General features: G+C 51.3%; 1 protein-coding gene across 2 annotated transcripts in view; it reads right to left on the bottom strand.

The window, feature by feature from the left end:
• The window catches only part of GAS7 (growth arrest specific 7), a 224,304-nt gene that overhangs the window by 103,983 nt on the left and 96,991 nt on the right, over nt 1-23,330 (bottom strand). The window contains exon 1 of one of the 2 annotated variants that reach the window (XM_071210318.1): nt 14,815-15,450. The exons of the other annotated variant lie outside the window; for it this stretch is intronic. The gene's annotated coding sequence lies outside the window, so the exon portion shown is untranslated. Of the gene's footprint in view, nt 1-14,814; nt 15,451-23,330 lie in introns of those variants that run through there. 2 annotated transcript variants of the gene reach the window in all.

The following is a 23,330-nucleotide window of genomic DNA, read 5'->3' as shown; positions in this document are numbered from 1 at the left end:
CAGGAAAGTGCTCTTACTATCCCCATGTAACAGAGGGGAAGAGAGGCTCTTGAAATGCGTGAGGAGGGACAGAGGGAACAAGGGCAGCCAAACTAAAGGGGCGATGCCCACAGAGAAGACCGCGTGGGTAGGAGGTGGGAAATGTTAAGGTTTGTTAAGGTTTGGTTTGTGTCACCCCAAAAAAGGTATGTTCAGGTCATAACCCCTAATTGGGCAAATCCCAGGGATGGGTGTGTCTATGAGAAGAGGGAAACGTGAACACAGAGACGAAGGCATGCTGCGGGGAGATGGCAGGCAGGGGCAGAGACTGGGGTGACACTGCAGGGAGATGGCGGGCAGGGGCGGAGACTGGGGTGACGCTGCGGGGAGATGGCGGACAGGGGGCAGAGACCAGGGTGACGCTGCCACCAGCTAAGGAATGCCAAGCACAGGCGGTAGCCAGCGGAAGCTGGAGGAGGCCAAGGAAGGGGCCCCAACTCTGTCGATCCCTGGACCACAGACTTCCCGCCTCCAGAACTGAGATAATACATGTCTCTGTTGCAGGCCACCCAGTTGTGGTCCCTGGCTATGGCAGCCCTAAGACAGAACACAGGGTGGAAGAGGCATGGGAGAGGGAAGCCAATGTGGCTCAAGCAACTGGGCTCCTGCCTGCCATATGGGAGGTCCAGGGTTCAATTCCCAGGGCCTCCTGGTGAAGGCAAGCTGGCCCACATAGCGAGCTGGCCCACGCAGAGAGCTGGCCCAAGCGGACAGCTAGCGCAGCAAGATGGCGCAACAAAAAGAGACACAGGAGAGGCAATAAGAGATGCAGCAGACCAGGGAGCTGAGGTGGCACAAGGGAGTGAGCACCTCTCTCCCACTCCAGAAGGTCCCAGGATTAGTTCCTGGTGCCGCCTAAAGAGAAGACAAGCAGACACAGAAGAACACACAGCAAATGGGCACAGAGAGCAGACAGTGGGGGTGGGGGTAGGGGTGGGGGGGTAAATAAATATGTTAAAAAAAAAAAAAGGAGGCATGGAAGGTGAGGACAACAATAGCCAGATCCCGGGATGCCAGGAGAACACGCAGAGTGAAGAAATTCAGATTCTCTTCTGTAAGCAAGAAGAAACAATGGTCAGGCTTTGAGCAGAGGAAAACATACAGTTAGGGATTGTGCTTTGGAAAAATCATCACAGGATCAGGGTAGGAAAAGATTAAATATAACAGAGGGACCACAGGCAGGGAAATGGGTTATAGGATTCCTCCTCCCTCTCTCACCCCCATCTTTAAAAAAAACAAGAGAAATCGGATGTCTGAATCTGCACATGTACATTTGGAAAGTGATCCCAAACTAGCCACTAACAGAGAATTCACATCCAGAGCTGGGGAGGCCTCCGTTGGCTGCTGAGTTATTGGGATCTTCTCTAAAGGGAGGGGAGGGGAAACAGGGTGCCTAATCTACACAGTAACTCTTTTTTTTAAAATTGATTTTGTAAAAATGTTACATTAAAATATATATATATATAAGGTCCCATTCAGCCCCACCACCCGCACCCCACCACTCCCCTCCCAGCATCACTCAGTCCCCTCATCATGACACATCCATTGCACCCGGCAAGTACATCTCTGGGCATCTCTGCACCTCATGGTCAATGGTCCACATCATGGCCCATACTCTCCCACATTCTATCCAGTGGGCCCTGGGAGGATTTACAATGTCCGGTGATTGCCCCTGAAGCACCATCCAGGGCAACTCCAAGTCCCAAAGGCACCTCCACATCTCATCTCTTCCTGCCACTCCCCATATCCATCAGCCACCATGTCCACTTTTCCCACTCCATTGCCACCTTTTCTCTGTGGGCCTTGGATTGGTTGTGTCCGTTGCACCTCTATGTCAGGAGGATAATCTACACATTAACTCTTGAGGTCAGGCGTACCACTGGATTCAGAGCTGGGAGCTTGGTGCTTCTCTGCTCCTAGAAATGGGTTACAGCCTGTGATGGTTAATATCATATATCACCCAGGTAGGTTATACTGTCCAGCTATTTGGCCAAGCAAGCAATGGCCTGTTACTGTGAGGGCATTGCACAGATGGATTTGCATCTATGATCGGTTGATTGCATCTACAATCAACAACAGAGACTGCCCTCAGCCACGTGAGACGTCTCCTCATCCAGTTGGAGGTCTTAAAAGCCATAACTGGGGATTTCAGAAGTCAGAAAGAAGAATTTCTGACCGGCCTCTACTTCAGCCGGTCAGCTTCTCCTGGGGTATTCAATGTCACCTTTATTGGAGCTTCCAGCTTGCAGCTGCCCTACAGAGCTTGGCCTTGCCAGCCCCCAGGGTCCTGTGAGTCAATTCCTATAATAAATCATGTGTACGTGTATGCATACCTATACATACATGTATGTCCTGTTGGTTCTTAACACCTGCTCAGGAGAAGATAAAAGCAAAACTTCATTTGAACCGAGATGGCCAAGACCTTTACCTTCAGTCCTCCAGGTGCTGTGGAATTAAAATGGCCCTGGAAGTGCTCACAGCCCAAGCCTGCCTGGTCTGTTACAGCAAAGAAGGGAGAGTTTTAAAGGCCATTTAGTGCTAACATCTGTCTCTGACACCACTTTGATGCTGCCTCACACAGATGAACAAACACAATCACAAGCAATAATGCACCGCTAAAGGCAACACACAGAAATCGCCATTACGGAAAATCCCAGCCTGGCCGCCAGCTGATGGCAAAGGACTTTCTGAGCCATTAGAAACCAGGAGAGGAATCTGCTCTGACCTGAGCTGAGAACAAACTAGTTGTACAGGCTTTTTACTCTTCAGGATTCACTGAAGTTATTATCTTTGGGTGTGTAAGACATGCAAGTACATTCTGATGGGTTTACCGTTTGCACTTATCCCAGCACCTCAATCCAGAAGTCACTTCAGTTTTGCTTTACTGACAGTCCTCTATCATTACAGTTGGCTGTGAAAAGCACAATATAGCTCTCCCCACTTTTGGCCTCTGCAAATTGGTAGCTTTCTACATATGAGGCCGTGCATATAAATGAGAGACTGCAGGGAAACCCACGATCCCAAAAAGACAGTCATTTCCACCAAGCTGAATTCTCCTGAGTTTAATGGAGTTGGACATAAAAATCCTCTTGTTATTGTTCTTTGTTTCAGTTGCATTGAAAAACTGTCAACCAAAATAGACCTCTTCTCTGTGGGCCCTTGTCTTCTGTAGGAGTCATCCAGTTATTTTATGATAATTAATAAGAATGAGAACATCTGGACATGGCGATGACTCACGCCTCCAAAATCCCTCACCATCACGAAGGAAAAAATTATTCAGCGGCCTGTGCAGTCTCCAGGGTCTCCAGGATGACCCCTCCCCCCAACATGGGGCTCCCTGGGTTGCACAATCAACCAGTATTTCCTAATGACTTTTTTCTGAATGCTGTGGGAGATGCAACTAGAGGCAGGGAAGATGCAGGGAAATATAGGACCTGACTTCCAGGATTTCAAGATAAGGTATAGGCAACCCAAGGGGGGGGGGGGGGGGGAGGAAGAACTCTACAAGGGAGTCTGTAATAAGTGCCAAACAATAAACTGGCAGATGACAAGAGGTTTTAGCAGCCAGAGCAAGGCGACATCACGTTCAGTTGGGATGGTCAAGGGAAGCTTCTCAGAAGATATCAGATTTGCATGGCAGAAGGGATAAAAAGGATGCGCCTGATGGGAACAGGAGACCCAGTAAGTGAAAAGTAGAATAAGGCTTGGAAAAACTGTTGGGGATTGAATCACAAAAGACATGTTTAAGTCTTAATCGACATTCCTTTAGGTGCAAACCCATTTGTAAACAAGACCTTTGAAGATTATTATCAGTTAAGGTATGGATTCATTTGTGAATAGGATCTAGGAAAATGCTATTTACAGGAGGCTAAACTGAAACCCACTTGCCTGAAGGCCTTGTCGGGAAAGGAAGTTTGCACACCATCAGTCAGTAGACCTCAGAGAAAGTACAGGAGGACCCCAGGGGATAGAGGTAGAGATGCTAGCCAGCAACCCTCAAGGGGTGCCGGAAGCCGGTTCCAGAATGCTACAGACTCCAAAGCAAGCATGGGCTGCTGCGACTTTGACGTTGGACCGCTAGCCTCCAGAACCTCCGGATTCCCACAGTTGAGGCCAAGCCATTATGTGATAGTAGTCGTAGCAGCCCTGGCAAACTAAGACAATAACTGACCTGGAGGGAAATGGGAGAGTGTAAAAGTTGATTCCAAAGGGAATGAGAAAATCGACGGCCAGGAGCCCAAAGAGATGTGCCCACTGTGAGAGTCAGTTTAGGGGAACACGGTAGAATTTGTGGGCTACGTATCTATGTTCAAAGTGTTCTGTGAGCTGCTGGGGCGAGTCTGGCCCTTGGCACATGGAACTGGAGGCAACTGCATAGAAATGGGGGTGACATCCTGTGGATGGACTCAAAATTCTTAAAGAAAGGGTCAATAGCAGAAGCTTGAAGTGTGCTCTCGTTTAAGCAGTGGTAGAATGAATTCTCCATTAGACAGCTCAGGCCCGATCCCTTCCGCCCCTGTGCCGTCCCTCAGCACATCAGCACCCACCGCCCATCTGCCCTCTCTCCCCCCAAGTTGTACTCCCTTCTAACCTTGACCGCTGCCTAAGGCTCAGGGGCTTCCTGGCGAATGCCTGGATGTGAGTTCTCCGGCTCCAAGTCACAGAAACCAAACGAGGGGGGATCACCAGCAGCAGAAAAATGTCATTAACATTAAGTGTCCAAGACCAGTGAAATAGCAAGGACAGTGCTCACGGAATATGGCAAGGCTGCTTCTCCTGCTAGTCTCAGAAAGAGGAATAGGGAAGAGAGCTGCATGAGGAAATCAATCGCAGGCTCACAAAGAGCTCGTGAGGATGAGGAAAGAGAGGAAACAGCAGTAATAGATGAATATATTAATACCAATCGATTAACATAAGGTATGAAGACACACGAAGGCAAGAAAGAGGTTTCCCACCGTGGCTGCTGCAGGCCCCCGCGAGCGTATGCCAGCTGGATGTCACCTTCGGGTACACGGCAGACCATTTCCTGAGCCCAGCACGGCCGTTCCAAGGCCACTAACAAAGTTCCTATGTGTCCCAAACCAGAAAAGAGTCCCAGCTTCAAGGGCCCCATTTATGGGCTCCAAACAGCCTTGTCTAGACCTTGTCTATGGGCTTCCTTAGCTCAGAGTCCCCCAAACTTCAGTCATTCACGATCCACTGTCAACAATTTTCCACCACCATGTGCCTTGCCATGTGACAGAGGAGCCAAGGGTCGTGGTGGTCACTCTTCAGGCAGAAAGCATCTCCCGATGATGCTTCAATTTGGAGATTCTACTTAGCCTCAAAACTGTGAGCTTGTAAGCTAATAAATTCCCATTGTTCAAAGCCAACCTATTTTACTGATTTTTTTCATATACTCCATCAATTCAGAGAAGCAGATATTTAACAGGTGAAATTTGAAAAGGTGAATTAGACTGGGAGAGGCACGTATTCTTGAACTTGCAGTTAAAGAACCATGAAGGGGATTCAAGGACAGTCTAGTCACTCAACCTAGTGGTGTATCCAAAATCTATAAAGATCCTACTTTGTTCAAGCTTAAGAAAGGAAAATAAAACAAAGAAACATGAAGCATAAGGACAAGGAAACACCATCCTGAATGTGCAAAGGAAGAGCACATTCGGAAAATCAGTAGATACTGTCAGCCAACTGCTAGAAAGCCACGAATTGTCACCTCTTTGAAAGAGGAACAGAAAACCATAACGGAAAAAAAACAGCCCAACTAAAAAGGATGACACAAAGAAGAAAATGAATGAGGTAAGGGTTATAGAAGAATTGCTCAGTTAAAGCCACATGAGTAGTTGTGGGTTAAACGAAAATACAAAGAGTTGAATCAGGACATTGCAGAGCTAACTTTCAAAGTTCCCCAAAATTGCAAAGAAAGAAAAGCAAGGAAATAGTCAATATACATTTACGAAGTGTTCCATTAGAAAATAACAAAATTAATAGATTAAAGATAATTATCAATTGAAAAGATTAAAAAATATGCATTTTTTAAAAATTCTACACAAAAAGAGGCCAAGAGAACAGGTTACCAAGTGTGGTAGCTTAGAGTTATGATATTCCAGAAAAACATGTTCTTCATCGTAACCCACTGCTGTGGGTATGAACCCATTACACACAGGACCTTCAGCTAAGGAGTGGCCCAGCTGAATCAGAATGGTCCTAATCCTATTACTGGAGTCCTGTAGGACCAGGATGAAATTCAGACACACAGAGAGAAAGCCACGAGAAGTCAGAGGCTGCCCTGTGCATGGTCATGTGACAGAAAAGCCAAGAACCACGGGGGACCGGCAGCCAGCCCCAGAACCCCACAGTCTTCTAGGAGAAAGCCCTGCCTTGACGGTGCCTTGGTTTGGGGTTTCTCCCAGCCTCAAAACTGCGAGCCAATAAATTCCTGTTGTTTAAGCAAACCCACTGCATGGTATTTGTTTTAGCAGCCAGAAAACTAACACACCTAGGATATCGGTCTTTCCCTGAACTTCTCCTCTACCCCACTAATGGCTGGAGGACCCGTCCCTCTAGAGTAAAAGCCCCAAGAGGCAGACTTGGTTTTGTATCCCAACGGGGAATAATGGCACTGCCCCTCTCAAGTGCTGGGAGCCAAATCCCACTGAAATCAAAGCTTCACGGGGACACAGCCATCATTCCTGGATGTGAGCACTCAACAAATACGTGCTGAAAGATCGAACTAACTGAGCTGCGAGTATGAATTTCCATCTGAAAAATCTGTGATCCAAGCAGTGCAGGGCCATCAAGCTGTATTTAATATTTCCTAGATGAAAGAAACAGCAAGATTCTTAGGCATGCAAGTTAAAGTTATCTCTTGGTGCCTAGAGGGCAAGCGGGGTGGTAAATCCAAATTAGGAAGACAACAAAGGGGAAGTAATCACACAAATGCATCTGTGAGTCTCTTCTTACTGAGAGTAGACCTTAAATCAGAAATCCAATGGATTTTCCAGCTGGGGGGTGAAGCTTGCCGCCCTAGTACCAAGCCAGCAGTCTTCAGCTCCCCTCTTGTGCCTCTACTCCCTTCCCAGAAGCAGGAAACATATTTCTCCTGCAACATCCTTCAGACCACAGTTCAGGAGAAGCCTCGGGCCATGTGAGCACTGATAATGTAACTGATGCTGCTCTCTTTGTTCAGGCACAAGCCAACAATGGTGGAGCTATTTAAGCTTTGGGGACACTGTGCTGGGAGAATTACCAGACAAAAAGTCTTTTGTTTCCTCCCTCCACCAAAGCAATGCAGCGCTGGCTCAGGCACCATAATGGCCATTTTCTTTGCCAAGGAACTTGAGTAATGATTTTCTGCATACTTAAAACTCATATTGAATGAACTGAGTCTTTTTTTTTTTTTTTTTAAATCAGGAATGACCAATAAACCACCCAGTGGCTTATGTTTTCTGTCATCAAAACCCTCTTTATACCATCCTCCCTTTAAGATTTGCTCCTACTTTTTAAAAACATGGAGTATGGGGTATGATCTCAACTATGCAAAATAATTCTCCCCCCACCCCATTCCACTTAGGAGTGACACTAAAATCTTAACAAAGGTTAGCTTTGTATTCAAGGAATCCTCTCGTTGTTTTTTTTTTTTTATTTCTAAGTTTATTTTTAAAATATGTTTTTTGAAATTCCTTTTACAATCAGGAAAATAAACCCCAAAACTCAGCATATACAACTCTATACCATATGACCCCAATTATATAGGAAAATGTACACAGCAAAAAAAAGGAAAGAAAAGAATCCCCAATATTATTTCTGCTTTTCTATATTTTTCCAAGTTTTCTACACTGGGCATATTCATTTTTAATGCATTTTTTTCAAATTATTTCCTCTTACAAGCAAATGAATGTATATATCCTAATATAATCCTTCTTGACATAGTCCCATCTCACCACCTCCTAAGATGACTTATCTGATTAGGGTTTGTTGCTTTAAAAACGGTGAAGAGACGCAGAACATGGAAGGCTTTATTTGTAAGAAAACAAAGTGAATTAAGATAAAATGAAGCAGAGCGGGTGGAGCCCAGTAGTTGAGCGCCTGCTTCACATATGCGAGGTCCCAGGTTCTATCCCCCGTACCTCCTAAAAAAAAAGAGAGAGATAAAATGAACAACAGTGGAGAACTTTCCCAACCAATGCAAGGCCATCACAAAGTCCAAGACGGAAGGAACCTCAGAGAGATCATCTAATCCCATCTCGACACTTGACAGATGGAGAAACTGAGACACAGAGACAACTGGGGAACTGGACACCAAGTTTCCAGGCTCAATGCAAAACGCCCTCCTTCTCACCCCACAGCCGCCCCAAACCGTGGTGCTGATGTTACCAGCCTGGCAAGAGGATGAGCTGCGGTCCCATGGCACAGGGGAAGCCAGAGCCCCACTTGGAAGGCTCCCCAGGACAGCCTCAACACAGCTCTGTGCAAGGGGACCCTGTCCTGGAGTCCAGCTCTCTGCCCGACCAGCGAGCCACTTCCCATCTGTTTGCGGCCAGCGAGCCCCGTGAGGGAGGGGGCGCTGGGAGGAAACATCTGTGCACACAAGAGGAATGAAGTCATCAATGCGCTTTATTTTCCCTTTTGGCAAAGCCTCTTCTGCCTATTTTTCCCCCCAGCTCATTAAGATGCAAAGCTCCATTCAAACAAGGGGGCCCTGGAACGTTCCCAGGGCTCCTAAGAACCGCATCCTCCGCTCTGCTACAGGGATTCCCAAAACGAGGTGTGCACGGACGGGCTGGCCAGAGGGCAGGGCTAAGGAGAAGACACAACCTCCAGCAAACCGCCGGTTGACCACAGCCGGCCACCTGCTTGTCCCCAAACAGCTTCTAACCTTCAGCCGGGCACAGAGGAAGTTCAAGTCGAGGCTCCCAGGCTTGTCCACAGGTTTTTAGGCAAGTCACATCACCTCTTTGACCCTCGTTTTTCCACATGTAAAAATGGAAATACCACCAGATAGCTACCTCACAGAATTTTTGCGTGGATTATGTAAGAGGGCAGAAACTTCACAACAGGTACTCTGTAAATATTCACTTTACCCCATACCTTCCCAGCTCCGTCACGTCACCAAGCAACCTTTCAGCAAAGCTGACGTCACCAGTGCTGAGTCAGGCACGTTTCACCACTGTGGTTTTCCCCGTGGCTCGCTGACCCCTTCTAACCTTTCTTACACAGACGAGTTCATCAGAGCAGGCAGAAGGGCACGTGGAGTGGACACCGACAAGACTGCGATTGACGGAACGACAGGAGGGACCAGTAAAACCCATGCGTCTTGAGTCTCCTGGGGCCACAACCATCCTCAGAAGCTGGAGAAGGGGAGCAGATGTAGCTCAAGTGGTTGAGCACCTGCTTCCCACGTACGAGGTCCTGGGTTCAGTTCCCTGATACCTCCAAATAAAAAACCAAGGAACAGCTGGAGAGCCCTGGCACACCCTCAGAGAATCAAATGGTCAGGTTTCTTCTCCCCATCATTGCAGGTCCTCAACGTCAGCTCCATTGCCTGCACCTCATTAGTTCTCGGTTTCTGTAGTCAGTAACTTTTATTTATAAACATACACACACACTTATTAGCTTATTTGACTCTTACAGGAAACCTGGGAGGGAAGTATTCTTATTTTCACTTTACAGTCAAGGAAACAGACTCAGAGCATTCTGTGATTTGCCCAAGGTCTCCCAACTAACAAAACACAGACCGAGCTTGAAGCCAAGTGCCCCCCCCTCTAGAGCTAGCACTAACTCCTCCTCACCCAGGCTGCGCCTCACTCCCCCGCTGTACCTGACATTCCTCTGTAGCATCTAGGAACCTGCTATCAAAAGGAAAATACTCCAGGGATGAAGGGACAATTGAAGCTATAAGCAGCCAAGTCCCTAATTATCAATTTCACACCCGAGAAAGTAATAATAGCTGATAGCCAGGAGGGAGCCCCGTTCCCTGGGAAGGAGAGGTCCCAGAGGGAGAAAAGGGCTGCTGGTGGGGTGGGGAGGAAAGTGCCGAGATAAGCATTTCCCCGGCAAAGAGCCCTGACCAGCACCCATGGGTGGAATGACACCGTGGAAGGACGTCCACGCAGTGCCACAGACAGCGTAACTGAGCAGTGGGACGCATGAGCTGGGAGAGCCAGGAGTAGGGCAGCCAGCTTCTGCCCATCCGCAGAAGCAAGAGCAGCAGCAGGGCAGAGGCTCGGGTCTCACGAGCTCTGCCCATGCCTCGGTGCCACGAAGCCCCTCCGTCAAGGCTGAACTCCAGGGGCCCGAGTTCAAGTCTCCACCCCAGACGAGGACCCCCTCGGTCTGTCTGATGGGCCAGGCTCCTCCTTTCCAGGGTGCACCTTCCCCTCCCCACAGCTGCCCGTGTCTGGGTGTCCTGTGACGAGGACGAGGTGTCCTCACCTCCGCTAGCCTGAGCTCCTGGAGAACGAGAGCCCGGTCCTGCTCAAACCTGTGCCCCGTAAATAAGGGTTGAATAGACAGTGTTCCCTCCACTTCTGGAGTAGGACCTGCCAGCTCGCCTCCAAAGTGATCTTATTCTGCTGGGGTCACGCACACACCAAGAGGGAGGGTAAAGGAAGGGGGGGAGATGAGTGGGCAGGGTCTGAGCAGAGCCCACGGGATCATCTGTTTTATACTAGGAGTCGTCTTACATGCTTAAATGCTGCCAGGGCCTCCCTAAAACACAGACGAAGTGGGTCAGGGGACAAAAATCATCGATGGCTTGGTAGGGGGTCCCTGAAACACTCTGCAAGAGTCCAGGGCCCTCCAAAAGAACATGCTGGGAAAAGCCCTGCTTTCTTGGCTCGCTGCGGCTGTCCCCTAGAGTAAGGACAGCCTTCAGCCAGGGAGCAAAACAGTAGCCTGCGTTATCAATGCTAGAGACGGAATGCACGTGGGTGACGGCGGCCTGGCTACCTGCTTTTAGAGAACTGGTCAGTTATTTTCATCCAAAGGTCCCTGGCCCCGTATGCCTGGCTACCCCTGGTGAGCCCGAGCAGCCCGGCTGGCCCCTCTCCACGTGCCCCAACTCCCTCCCTGGTTTGCAGGGACCACCCACAGCTGGGCCCCTGGGCAGGAGGTCCGATACCACCTCCCAGGCCTGTTCGTGGGGTTGCTCTGATGGGACACAGGGCTGGAGGGGCTGGACATAAAAGGACCGGGATTTGCTGCCACCGCATAAGCTGGGAGGCTTCCTCCAACTCAGGAGCATCCCCTGAACATGCCTGGGAGTGTAGGCCTTAATTCCCTCACTTCTAGGGATCCCCCCTCTTTCTTCCCCATGGAAAGTGGCCACAACAGCGGCTAGCATCGCATTGGAATTCCGATTTCCGGGATTCCCCTGCCAGGACCCAGCCATTCAGAGCACTGGTCTTCAAACTTCAGCATGCATCAGAAGGGCCCTTGAAACAGAGTGCTGCTCCCCCCTCAAGTTTCTTAATAGGTCTGCGTGGAGGCCAACGATTTGCATTTCTAACAAATTCCCGAGGGATGCAGGCTGCTGGTTCAGGGCACCACTGATCTAGAGAGAGAGGAAAAAAGCCTGTTCTAAATTTACCCCTGAACCTAGAAAATTGATGTTTAGTAGACCAATGAATCATTTTCAAAAAAAAAAAAAAGGCAGGTTCTTTAAATCATCTTGAAAAACATGGCCCTCTTATTTTTCCTCTTTCTTAGACAAGGGTTCAGGAAAGGTTTCACTTTTCCCTTAACCACAAGAGAAACGCCACAAAGGCTACGAATAAAAGCAGCTATTCCATCCAGCCTTAGTGCTAAGGAACAGCAGAGGAGGGTGGGGACCGTGGCAAACTGGAAAACCCACTACTCAACAGGGCAGCAGGCTCCAGGGCTGCCAAAGCCTCTCATTTATTTCTTTTATTATTATTAGGAGGTACTGGGAATGAACCCCAACCCTGGCTATGCAAAGCAGGTGCTCAACCACTGAGCTACACCTGCTCCCCAGCCTCTCACTTTTAAAAAGAGAAACTGGGAATCTGAATTTGTAGGGTGAAATATCCGGATTTTTAGATGTTAGCAACCAATCTGAAAGTCTCTGAAGGAAAGCACTGCCCAAAGAGCACACCAAAACAAAGAAGTAACAAAAACGCAGCCCTGTCCTGGATTCCGCCCACTGGCCACCAGTATACAACCTCCGGTTTTACTGTCAGGTGGCTGCGTAAGCAGTCATAGGAAGGGAGGATTCTCGAGCTTTAAAAACTGAACACTGTCCCCCCCCAGACTACGGAGTCAGTCTCTGCAGGCGCAGTGCCGCCAGCACCTTTTACTACCCCCGCCTCCTGCAGGTGCGGCTGGTCCAGGGTCCCTGCACTTTCCCAAGGCTCCAGGCCTGGGGCCCACTCCCTCCACCCATCCTGGCGCTGTGCTCCTGCACCCTGGACCTAACCTCCCTTGGCTGAGCAGAAAGCACAAGACAAGGCTTCCAGGGTGCCCGGGGAAGGCCATCCCACGCCGTCTGCGGCAATGGGGCACCCCATCGGCTGGTGAGCGCATTCCAAAGGGGAGGGTTAAGGAGGGAGGCATGTGGGGTACATCCCGCAAAGGGGAGGGGCAGAGGCAAAGGCACGTACTGAGCAGTCTGATCAAGAAGCAAGGATTGGGGAACCAGGCGCCTGGCAAGGACAGACAGACGCACGTCCACGGGGTCTGAAGGTGGGATGACAAGTCACGGCGAGTAGAGAAAGTCCCACAGGGCAGCAAGACCCAGGGGCGGAAGCCAGCACCCTGGGAGCGTGGGGCCTGGTGGCACGGAAGGGGGGCTCGCCTCTGGGCTGGGAGAGCAGTATCCAAGCCTCTAAGCCGCCGGGCTCGGGGGCCTGGAGCAGCAGCGCGGGGGCTGCTGGGATGGCTGCAAAGCGAGGCAGGCGGGCCGCAGGGATGCTCTCCACCAGCCCCCCGGGGTGGCCCTGCTCAGCCGAGGCCACGGGGCCAAGGGGCCTCTGCTGTCAGCCCAGACCTCCCGCCTCATCCGCACCGCATGCTGCGTCACCGTGGTGTCACAAGATGACCCAGGCACCGAGGCTCTGCCCGGCCTCAGAACCTTCCCAAGCTTCTCCCTCCATCTCCAGGGGAGAGTCCCACCTCCTCCAGCCACCACTCCAGGCCCAGTCTCACACTTTTTTGCACCCCAAATTAAAAAATAAATAGAAACATCTCATATCCCCACCCAGTCGACACACAACGCAAAAGTGTCCTGCAACAGAAGCTGCTCGTAGCACAGGCAACGCTCTCGGGCGTTTTTCCATTCTGCTGCTGCTGGTGCTGGTTGGCACCGACACTCATGGTTCAGGGTTCAAAAGACACTGCTTTACCTCATCTCCACCTTCTATTTCAGATTTCCCTCCTTCGCCTCCATCTCAATAACAAAAGCTCCGAGACAGGATTCCTTTCCTTGGCTTGACTTCTCTTGACCCATCCGGACAGAGGACTGCGCCCCAATTCCGACCCTCTCGGCTCTGGGGAACGCATCCCACCCACAGTGCTCAGAAGAGAATGGTGCACATCTCCTCCTTTCAGGAGCAGGGCCCATATTTTTGGATCCAATGCGCTCAAGACATTTGTCGACTGTTCGTTACAGGAGAGGGAGCCCTAATGGGACACTCCAGCAACTACAAAATTGTACTGCAGTTGGCAGGATGTCGGGAACCCCAATCTTCTGGAAATCCTCTGACCCTACCAAAGTCCTCTAGACCCAGTGCCTCCCTCCACCAGCCATGGGAGAACAGCACTTAAAGGACGCCTTATGGCCTATAGACCACTTGACCTTCAGACGCATCCCATGCTCATCACGCCCCATACGCCGTCCTTGACAGGTTTCTGTCCCAACAGGGAGGTATTTAGTACCTCTAGTGTTTAAGTAGAGAAAGGGAGCTCAGAAACACTGACAAAATTCTCACACGGGTAGACAGTGGGTGAATCCATGTGAATCCAAATTTTCCAGACTCCAAGCTCCATGCTCTCTCCAGAAGCCTATCTGGCTTCCAATTACATTACATAATTCTGGGTCTGTAAACAGGCCCCCGACTTGCTACAAGAGAAAGGAGTTTCCGCGAGGGTGCTGCCCTCTTCACAGTCCCTTTAACTCTGGTGCATACACTCAGACAGGTGTACACACTCATGCACACACGAGTGAGTCAAAGGTCAGAGTGGACCTGGGTTCCGGCCCGGCTCTGATCCATGCCTGGGGAGGCGAAACCTGGCAGGACACGTCCCCTCCCTGTCCACAGGCTGCGGGGGCTGCACGGGCCGATTCCTGAGGTCCCTTCTAGGTTCAACCTTCTTGGCTTCTCCTGAGAATTCCACCCACACCGTGTGGAGCCATGTGGCCCAGCCATACTGGAAAATAAGAGAACAGGCAGAAACAGAGGCGGCAGGGTTCCAGGACAGGAAAACAGCGCAGGTCGGAGGAGACCAAGGAGAGCTCGCTGCCCCCGAGCCCGTCTCAAGAGCCTTGTGCTGGCCGGAGCTGTGAGTCCCAGCGAGACCCCGATGGCCCAAAGGAACGAGAAGAGACGGCTGGGGGCATTGAGGACAAGAGGGGAGACCGAACGAGTCACCGGGACCCCTCCGCAGCAGAGCCGAGCTGCGGCCCAGCAAGGAGCGGCCTTCACCATTCGAGGAGGGCTTCCCCTGCCTGGCTCCCTGTGGGCCACCCTCTCCCTCCACCTGCTCCCAGGAGGTGCGAGCGCCGGGGCCGGACATCGGCCAGCCGCCCGGGCTCCAACTCACCTCAGCCCTGCGGTCCCTCCTGGCTCGAGTCGGACACGCTGGTCATTTTCTGCCACCCGTTCCACATCCGCGGCTTCCCCGTGGCATCAGCTAATTCACTGTGCAAAAGCAGCATTTATATATAGAAAGTTGCAGCCACGCAGGTTAGCATTAAAAAAGAGGCTTGACGTTGCCGTGGCAACCAAACAAATGATATTCAGAATGAAACACAAGTATTCGGCAACGGGGAAAGCACGTCCGCAGCCTTCCAGGGCAGCTGCGCCTGCTGCCCTCCCGAGGGTGGGTGGGCGGCCTCTGGAGGAAGGCCTCGGTCTCCGTGAACCCCTTCCTCCCACGAAGTCGCCTCCTCTGGTTTCAGCTGCGGCCATCGCCCCCTGAACAAACTCCTTCCTAAAGACAAACCCTGCTCGGAGCAGACCTGAGGCCACAGCGCTGAGCGAGCTACCGCCACCTGGACCAGGTGTATCGATTTGCAGTTCTATTCCTCGAGCACAAAGGGGAATAGCCCATGGCTGGCCCCGGTGCTATGGCCAAGGATGCTTCTAGAAACCAAGGCAGCCTTCCACCTCTGCCCACCACCGGCAAAGAGTCCAGAGGCCACAGGCAGCTTCACCCGCTGAGCCTCCACCTTAAAATAAGCGGACGGTGGGGGAGGATGGAGAAGTAGCCTCCTCGCCTTCCACCTCGTGCTTCTAGGATACGCACTTGCTCTCTGCTGCCACCTTTTCCTCCTCATCTCTAGTTTCCCTATTCCCCGAGCACGGGGCTGAGCCCTGCCACCCGTGCCTTGGTAGCGCCAAAGTCGCCAGCACCACGCAGAGACTACTGGTTCCTTGATTCGGCATGTGGAATAATCGTTCTCCCTTAGCACGGACACCCACCCAAGAATGCCCAATTTGCATCTCTCAAGGGTTGTTAAGATGAGGAGTAACCTGGGACAACTCTCTGAGCCATTCTGAATCCCACACATTTTGAAATCGGGGATGATCTAGGATGACTAAAATAAATTTTTGACAATCCCAAGTGTGGACAAGGATGCAGAGCAACTAGAACACTCATACATTGCTAGAGGGAATGCAACAGGGTGTAGGCTGTCTGGAGGAGAGTCCAAAAGTTTCCGATAAAGTCAGACATTACTTTCTATACACAAGATCCATCAATCCCACTCTTGGGTATTTACCCAAGACAAATGAAAACTTACACCTCCATACAAAGCCTTATACATGAATGTTCAGAGAACATTCCTAAAAACCTCCAAGTGGAAACAGTCCGAAAGACTGCCAACAGGGGAATGGCTGCAGGAAGTGTGGTGCATCCAGACAATGGAACACCACTGAACAACAGAAAGGAACAAATTGTGGATTCCTGGAACACACCTGGGATAATTCTCACAGGCATTAGGTTGAGTGAAAAAAATCAGTCTCTAAGGTTACATATTACATGAGTCCACTGATGCGACATTCTTGAAAAGGCAGAACACATGGGTGGGGAACAGATCATGGGTTAGGGGTGCGGCAGAAGTGACCACAGAGGAACAGTATAAGTGATTTTTGGCAGGGGGATGGAACTGTTTTGTATCCTGCTTGAGGCAGTAGTTCCACAACTCACTATAACCTATGTGAGTGTTAAAATTCCTAGAACTGGGAGGCAGATGTGGCTCAGGCTACTGGGCCCCTGCCTACCACAAGGGAGGTCGCTGGTTTGGACTCCGATGCCTCCTAAAGAGAGTGAGCTGGTGTGATGGGCAGGCACTGCGAGCTGACACAACCAGAGACCCAAGAGGAAAAAGCATAATGAGAGACACAACAAAGCAGGGAGCAGAGTTCCCAGTACCTCCTAAAGCAGATGGCAAGCTGGTGCAACAGGCAGGCGCAGTGAGCTGATGCAGCAGGATGACACAACAAGGGACACAGGGAGGAAAAACATAATGAGAGACCCAGCAAAGCAGGGAGCAGAGGTGGCTCAGACAATTAGGCACCTCCATCCCATATCAGAGGTCCCGGGTTCGGCTCCCAGTGCCTCCTAAAGAAATAAGGAAGACAAACAGACATAGCAAGTGAAAAACAAAAAGGGGGTGGAAGAAATAAATAAATTTATTAGAAAAAATTCATAGAACTATCTACTGAAACAGTCCATTTTTCTGTATAACGATTTTAAAAATAAATGCTTCACCTTGAAAAAATAATCAGCGATGATGACACTGTCTTCTCATTGATCAAACTGGAGATGCTCACATATAAACTTTAAAGTTCTGAGAACTACTGGTTATTTGTATCAATTTAAATGATGAAGGTTGCTCTCTTCTTGTTCTTTGCCCGACTTTCTCCAAAGCAGGGTCCCCATCCCTGCTGCTTTCACGTCACCTGGGAATTTGTCAGAAAGTACAAAATCTTGGGCCCCTACCCCAGACCTCCCGAATCAGAAACTCTGGAGGTGGGGCCCAGGAATCTGTGTTTTAACCAACGCTGCGGGTGAGTCTAAGGCCCGCTGACCTCCCCGCGCCAGCTGGATCCAACCAGGCCACGCGCCCGTCGTGCCCTTCGCATCAACGCACCGCGGACACAGGCAGCGCCCCGCTCCGCGTTCTGCTTTCTCACTGCCTCGCCCCTGCCTCCTGCTTCTCTCCCTGCTTCTGCCTTCAGTCTGCCCTTGGGCACCGCAAGCTGTTGCCTGTCAGGTACAGCTCCCCCTGAGCGCCCCAAGAACCAAGCCCCCGGGCCGCGAGGCGGGGCCGTGCACTCCCAGGGCGGGCGCTGCGAGCTCTCCCGCTCCTCCCCTTCGGGCCGAGCGCGGGGCCCTGCCAGCCCACCTCCCACGATAAACTCCCAGAGTCGAAGCAAAAGTGAACCTCGAGGCTGCCCCACTGCACCCTGGAAGAGCACAACTTCCTACTTACCCCAGAACAACAACTTCAAAGACGGCTTTGCGCGGTTTCTGGCTCCTAAGCCACACAGAGATGACGGATTACAAGGAAGAAATCAGAACCATATGGATTTCGTAGTCAGCAAAATAAACAGAATTACACCATCGGGGCTAGGCCCAAGAAACCCAGGAGGTGGGGGGAGACTGTTTGGTCCAGAGCCCGGACTTGGTGGCCCCCAGCCTCCCCTCCCCACCCAAGGGCCCCCACGAACCGCACCAGGGGCACCCTGGCGTGCCATCCCCTCCTTGCCTCGGTGTCTGCTGGGAATCCTGCTTCGGCCGACCTTCTAGCGTTTTACTGTACTTTCATATTCTCTTTCACGGTGCAACTGGAGTTAGTTCAGCTTCTTTCCTAGTTCCATCCCAAAGCGCACAAGCATGGACAGGACCCCCTTAGGGCCGTGTGAATGGAGGGGCCGTGGCTCCCGCCCCCTTCCACGCCACGGGCCCCCCCTGCCCAGAGCGACCCTTGCTGGGTGGACCCTCTACCACCCTCATTCTCTTTGCAGAAGAGAGAAACCCTCCCCCTCCCAGTTTCTAGGGAAACAACACGGCGGGCGCCCCACAGTTGCCAGGGCTTCTGCGCCAGGGGCGGCTTTGCCCCCAGGGACATCTGGCAATGACTGGAGCAGGGAGGCGAGGCGGGGAGGGTGGGTACATTCATTCCTCGTGGTGCCGTAACAAATTACCGCGAGCGGCGCGGCGGTGTAAGGCAACACAGATTCCATCATCTCACAGCCCTACAGCCCAGAAGTCTAAAATGGGTCTCGACGGGCTACAGTCCCAGTGTTGGCAGCACTGCGATCCTTCCGGGGGTCTAGGGGAGAATGTTCTAGAGGCTCTGGGGGGAAACCAGCTTCTAGGGGCTACCTGCATTCCTTGGCTAACAGCGTCTTCCTCCACCTTCAAAGCCAGCAGCGGTGGGCCGAGCCCTCACTCTGCCACCTCTCTGTTCTCCTTCTTCTGCCTCCCTCTTCTACTTAGAGCAGGGGTCCTTAACCTTTTTTGCTCCACGGACCCCTCTGGCAGCAGCAGGTAAAAACCACAGATCCCTTACTAAGTCCACACTGTACCGTGCATTATTTAATAAATAGATCACACCCGCACCAACACATCCCCATGAGAACAATGTTTTTGTGAATTTCAGTTCAAGCTCACAGACCTCTGACTTAGAAGGACCTTGCTATTTCATTAGCAGCTCCCACCCCCAAGATAATCCAGGATAATCTCCCCATCTCAAAGTCGGCTGATTAGAAACCTCGATTCCCCTTTGCCGCGTAACCTAACCTACGTACTGGGGCCGGGGAAGAAGACGCAGACATCTTTGGGGGGCCGTTCTCCAGTGTCCTGCCACACGGAGCTACTGGCTTCTGGTGCAGAGGCCAGAGATGCTACAAAGCCTCCTGCAATGCCCAGGTCAGCCCTACAAAGAACGACCCAGCTCCAAATGCCAACGGTGCCGAGACCGAGAGGCTCGTGCAGTCTAACACAGTGGGTAGTCATCGGTTCCCGGTCACCTGGGGCCAAATTCATTTCCACGGACAAGTCAGCGTTTAGAGGTCATGGAGAAAGTCTGATTCACCGTCAAGGCGGAATTTTTACCATTCTGTTGACTATTGAAGAGTAGATTCCTCAGCTGTTCAGGAATCGCCCTCAAATGATTCTTGTTTGAGAGACAGAAAATATACACCCATTTTAAAAGCACATAAAACGCATCTTGCTCATAGGCGCCTGATAAGTAGGCACAGACGAAGTGGGCGTGGAACTTCTTTTGATCTCTTTAAATCCAGCTAATTCTGCTTTGCTGTCAGATTCCTTTTTGCTACCAGAAACCCCTGAACTAGCAAGTCTGAGCTGCCCAATCCCCCCGTTCTCTCTCTGCCCTTTCTTCTTTCCCCAATACTGCTGAGGCACCAGTAGCCGGCAATAATTCCTAACGGTCCCAGAGATCTCAGTCTCCCCCAGTGCTCTCCTGCCCACCCAGGATCCTGCGGGTGAGGCTTGCCGTGGCCGGGTGGAGGTGGGGGGGGGGGTTGTGCTCAGGACCCCCTTCCAGCCGGCGCAGACAGCAGGGGTCGCAGAGCCGGCACTCCTGAAGGAAAGGCAACCCCTGGCCTCACCCCGTGGCTCCCTGTTTCCCCAGAGGGAGCCGAGGTGTCTCCAGCGGCTACCCGGGGATTCTGCCACAGGAACTGACAGGCACCCACCACCCTGACTTTTGTCATTCTAAAGGAGTGCCCCTCGCTCCCACCTAAAGGGTGAGCACAGCCCCGGTGGCACCTGGCGAGGGTGTGCGTGTGTCCCTGCATCCTACGCCCTGGCACGTCCCCACTACTCTGCACCCTCTGCTCGACGCCGCGAAGGGCTTACTTAACTTCTCCAGTGAAATTACCCATTTTCTGCAAGGTCACCGTCTTCACTCCCACACGTGGAAGCAATGGCTCCAGCTGGACTGTGGCAAGATAACTCAGATACTTGGGGGCTTGGGAACACGTGTCAGGGTGCCCACTGCAGAACACACGTCTGTCCCAACAGTCATCCAATAAGCACTTGATGGGTGGTCTGCTCTGTGCTTGGGGCCCTCAGAAGCAAGCAAGCAAAAAAAAAAAAAAAAAGGAAAAAAAAATTGGGGTGCCCACCTACCACATGGGAGGTCCCGGGTTTGGTTCTTGGCCTCCTAAAGACAACGAGCAAGACACCGAGCTGTTGCAACAGGCTGGCACGGCGAGCTAACGCAACGAGCTGATGCAGTGAGATGACACAATGATGAGACACAGCAAGGCAACATAATGAGAGACACAAAAAACAGAGAGCAGAGATGGCTCAAGCAATTGGGTACCTCCCTCCCACAGAGGAGGTCCCAGGTTCAGTTCCTGGTGCCTCCTAAAAAGATGAACAGGGAAACAGATCTGGCTCCACTGACAGAGTGTCCACCTACCACATGGGAGGTCCAGGGTTCAAACCCAGGGCCTCCTGACCCATGTGATGAGCTGGCCCACACGCAGTGCTGATGTGCGCAAGGAGTGCCGTGCCATGCAGGGGTGTCCCCCATGTAGGGGAGTCCCACACTCAAGGAGTGCACCCTGTAAGGAGAGCTGCTCTGCACAAAAAAAGTTCAGCCTGCCCAGGAGTGGTGCTGCACACTCAAGAGAGCTGACGCAGCAAGATGACTCACCTAGAGGAGACACAGATTCCAGGTGCCACTGAACAAGAATGCAAGCGGACACAGAAGAACACACAGCGAATGGACACAGAGAGCAGACAACAGGGGTGGGGAGTGGGGGTGGGGGAGAAAGAAATAAAAAAATTAGTCTTTAAAAGAAAAATAAGATGAACAGAGAGCAGACAGTGAGTGTGAACAACTGGAGGAGGGAAAGGATGGGTAATAAATAAATCATAGGAAAAAAAAAAAAAGGGCAAGCAAGACAAAGGGCCCTGCCCAGAGGAAGTTTAAACTCAACTGGGAAGAAAAATGAGTGCACCTTCCCCTAGCCCACCTTAAACATTTACATTCATCATCTCATTTCACAGTTGCACCAGCGTGACAACATGACAGCAGGAAACTCTTTGGTGACACCTGCAATGTGGTCGGCACAGTTCTAACCACTTTACAAACACCCACTCATCTAATCTTTGCCCCAACATTGGCCGTCAGTTTTAGAATTACCCTCACTGTACAGAGGAAGAAATTAAAGCTCAAAATAGTTTAGTGACTTGCCCCAGGTGAGTGTAGGCACATCCAGGTAGTAAGTGGCAGGATGGGCACCCAGGTAGTCTTGAGGCTTTGTCAGGGTACCTTGTCCAAGGTCACACTGCTAACACGAGCCACACCTGGCACACCTGGCTCCAGAGCTCCTTAGCTCTTCCCTTCTCCTCTAACCTGCTTGTCCTGCGGGATTCCTGGGCAGCACAGCTCAACCACTGGCCACCCTCCCGGCCAAATGCACCTGTCAGCGCACCCAGTCCCGGGGCTCCCATTTCTAAGGGGCAGGGCAAGCAGGTTCTCATCCAGCCACAGCAGTTCCTTGGTTGCCAAAAGAGCACAAGTGCTCACCCCCACTTCCCTTTTCCATTTTCCAAACTCGGCCTTCACCAGATTGAACAGGAGTCACGTAAATGCCAGCAGAAGTTCAAAGATGTTCTGATAACGTGATCTTCAAAGGCGAGGCCCGTGGCCACGGCTGCTGCTACAGCTTTCTTGGCTCCCTTGCTCAATCCTCCACCCTCGGGGACCTCCCTGCTCAGCCTCTTCATCTTCTGGGCCCTCCGGTGTGTGGGTGCTGTGAACCTGGTTTTCATATTTGGGATTCTTGTGCCAGTGACTGGGGCAGAAGGAGAGGCTCTTGGCATGGACAGGCATTTATTTCCAAGCACGCCCCTGATGATCTGGTGACCTGGAACCTACCCCAGCCTGCAAAGGCATCTCTCATTAGCACTAGGTGCCACCAGGCTGGACGCACCTTGCAGCACCCATCTCCTGCGCTGCCTGCCCAGCAGCCACACCTCTCATTCTGAGAGGAGCACCTCGTTTTCCTTTTAGGAACCACCTTTCCTCCACTCTCAGTCCTCGTGGTCCCAGTCTAGCCAAATAGCATATTTCCTTCCCCTGGCCACAGTGAATAGTTCAGGGAAGGGCAAATGAACCAAGACGATCATGTCAGACTTGATCCCTGGACAGCAGCTGGGATTATTGAGAAAAGAAAGTACCATTCTGTTAAGGTGTAAATCTGAAGCTGCTGGGGCTCACCCTGACACCATGCAGGAAAAACCTTACTGGGATGGAGCCAAAACAGAAGAAAAGGGACTAGTGAGGGAGAGAAGGCAAAAAGAGACATCAGACTGTGCTGACATTGTTTAAGTCCCTTGATCAAACCATGCCTGAAGGTGAACTTCCCGGGAATGTTTCAATTACACCAACCCATTTTGTTTGAAACCAATTTGAGTGGGTTTTCTATAACTCACAATGAGAGAGTCCTGGCTAATACTCTACTTGACAACACCCAAAGCTTAAATAACAAAAAACAGAGCATATTAAGAGATTCAGCCCCTTTCTTCAGCCTCCACCTGTGGATAAGCTCCTCTTCCCAAAATATTTGCATTTCTAAATACCTGCTGTATTACTCTTCTATGGCCACTGTAACAAACCACCCACAAACTTGGTAACAATAGAACAGTAGCCCCTCACTGTTTCGTCCAAAATCCATTTCACCGAGACAATTCAAGGCATCAACAGGGCAGAGCTTCTTCCGGGGGCTCTAGGAGAAAATCCGTTCCTTGCCTCTTCCAGGGTCTGGGGCTGCCAGCATCCCTGGGCTTGTGGCCACATCGCTCCAATCTCTGCCTTGTGGTCAAATGGCCACCTGCTCTCCCGTGAGTGCCTTATCCCCTCTGCTCCTCTCTCTCATTAGGACAACTGTGATTGCACTTAGGGTCCACCTGGGTAACCCCCCATCTCCAGGCCCTTAATCACGTCTGCAGAAAGCCTTTTTCCAAATAAAGAAGCATTCACAGGTTCCAGGGATTCAGGTGTGGACATGTCTTGGAGGGTCATTATCAGACCGCCATACCCCCATCTGGCCAAGTCAGAAACATGA

Source organism: Dasypus novemcinctus, chromosome 21, assembly GCF_030445035.2.
Source record: "Dasypus novemcinctus isolate mDasNov1 chromosome 21, mDasNov1.1.hap2, whole genome shotgun sequence".
Lineage (NCBI taxonomy): Eukaryota > Metazoa > Chordata > Mammalia > Cingulata > Dasypodidae > Dasypus > Dasypus novemcinctus.
This window is presented reverse-complemented; position numbering and strand designations above follow the sequence as displayed.